Raw genomic sequence first — 2,066 nt, forward strand, 5'->3', positions numbered from 1 at the left:
AACCCAGAAACCTAGACGGTCTCCGCCCTCCAGCATCGCCCCTCGCGGCCTCATTCTTCATCAGCCCCAGCCTCAAGCTCCCTCCGGCCCTCCCTCCCTCCTCCCACCCGCCCTCCGCCCCTTGTCTTTCTACCTCAAACCCCGCTCTCCACTTCTCCCTCCTCCCAGACCCAGGCACCTGTCCCCACCCAGCTTCATTTTTAGTTAAACTAGTGCCAATGAACCCCACCTCTAAGCACGTGTAGAAATAGATCATTATATACCCCAACCCCAAAGCCTGTAATCACCTCTTCTTACCACTCCAAACTCAATAGGAAAAGTGGGAAAAAAAAATCCCCTGAAACACAAAAATATTAAAGTTCTCAAAATGAAACCTTCCTTTGGATAAATTTCCAAAGTCACTAATGCCTCTTGTTCTCCTCCGCCATGTGGTCTTACTTTGTGCATGGTCCTCAGGCGTCCGCCCCGTTAGCCAGACGCGTGGAAAGGCTGCCGGGTCCAGTCCAGGCTCGGCAAACCCCATCTCGAAGGCGAGGAGGACGGAGGGTGTGTGTGTACGGGCGGGGGCTGGGGCAGCACTCCCCACCCAGCCTCCCAGCCTTTCACTGCGCCTGGACCAGCGAGGCTGGGCGCCTCCTGTGTCCTAGGGGTGAAGCCCTTTCAACCACGCCGCCTCTTCACTCCAATTCTTTGCAATCCCACGAGCACACATTAAACGCCTACTGTGTGAACCAGGCACCGCACGGCGTTCTGTGGTCGTACAAAAAGGACCGGATTCGGGCCCCAGTTTAGCCTCGCTAGCCGCCCACAGCCCCGACTCATCCTCTCCCCACGTTCCCTGCAGCCGGGCCCCTGAGCGCACACCAATCCCCGCCCTTTTGTGAGCCTCTCGGAGAAACGGAGGTCGCGAGATGGACGCCCCAGGCCGGGGAGAAGGAGCCCACCGCCCGCCCCGCCATCACCCACTCTTCCAGGATGCTGCGGCTGCAGGGGTCCGTGTAAAATAAATCTTGACCAAACCAAAAAAAACCAAAAACAAAAAAAAGAGCCCTAGCTGAAGCCAAAAGTGGCTATAACTTAACAGTGTCTATTACCAAATTCAGGTAGAAATGCACTTAAATATCTAAGATTTCCATTTTTTAAGGAAGCATATACTCTTGAAAGTGAAATGTATAACTTTTTCATTATAAACTCAACATTTCCTCATTATTGAAAATTTAGATAATGAAGAAAAGCATTTTTTATCACCTTATAGCATTCACTATTACATTTACGTATGTTTCTTTTTAGTCTTTTTTATAGCGCTCCTTGGGGTTTCCATGGTGACTCCCGACTGTTCACAAAGCTCGGGCTCTCAGACGAGCTGATGCCCTGGTCCCCCGGGAGGACTAGGCGGTCCCGAGGGCAGACCGCCTCCCCTCCCCCTGCAGGACCCCACCCGAGGGGCTGAAACAATGCCCGGCCGCCTCTCCCCCGCGGCTGCAGGCCGGGCTAGAGCCTCCCGGTTCCTGCCCAGACCCAGACCCAGACCCAGACCCAGACCCAGACCGACGCCTTCGAAGTGGACTCAGCGGATTCCAGGATAGAGAGGGCAGTGGCTGTCATTATGGGGAAACGTCCTCCCGTACAAAGTGGACGGCCGCTCCGGGCCACCTACGTTCGCACCTCCCCTCTGCTGTGGCTCGAACCCGAGTTCACTCCTGTTGGCGCTCAGCTAGGGCTTCTCCATGCAGGGCCCTCGGGTCCAGCCGCCGCCCTATTTCCGATACCCCTTATTCGGGGGACGGCGGAGCCCCTGGACATGTTTTATAACCCATTAACATTTGCTCCACCTCGTATCTTCACGCTTTACAGGTGCACATAATTTAGCAAAAACAGCAAATCTCAAAAAAGAGGATCATTACGCCTTCGTACCATCTCCTGATCCCCTCAAGCCCTTACCGTACGTTGTTTTACGTATTTGTGCCAATAGCTTACATACCGTTTAGTAATTCGCCTCCTTTGACTGAATGTCACTCCAAAAGCACTGCCACTGAGATGGTGCTCAAGTGCAGCACCGAGTCCTT

General features: G+C 54.0%; 1 protein-coding gene across 1 annotated transcript in view; it reads right to left on the reverse strand.

The window, feature by feature from the left end:
• Window positions 1–993, reverse strand: part of DPYSL5 (dihydropyrimidinase like 5) — a 65,885-nt gene extending 64,892 nt beyond the window's left edge. The window contains exon 1 of the mRNA XM_006767489.2: window positions 967–993. The gene's annotated coding sequence lies outside the window, so the exon portion shown is untranslated. The remainder of the gene's footprint in view (window positions 1–966) is intronic.
• Window positions 994–2,066: the final 1,073 nt, after the last annotated feature.

The sequence above is a fragment of the Myotis davidii genome, unplaced genomic scaffold, assembly GCF_000327345.1.
Source record: "Myotis davidii unplaced genomic scaffold, ASM32734v1 scaffold238, whole genome shotgun sequence".
Classification (NCBI taxonomy): domain Eukaryota; kingdom Metazoa; phylum Chordata; class Mammalia; order Chiroptera; family Vespertilionidae; genus Myotis; species Myotis davidii.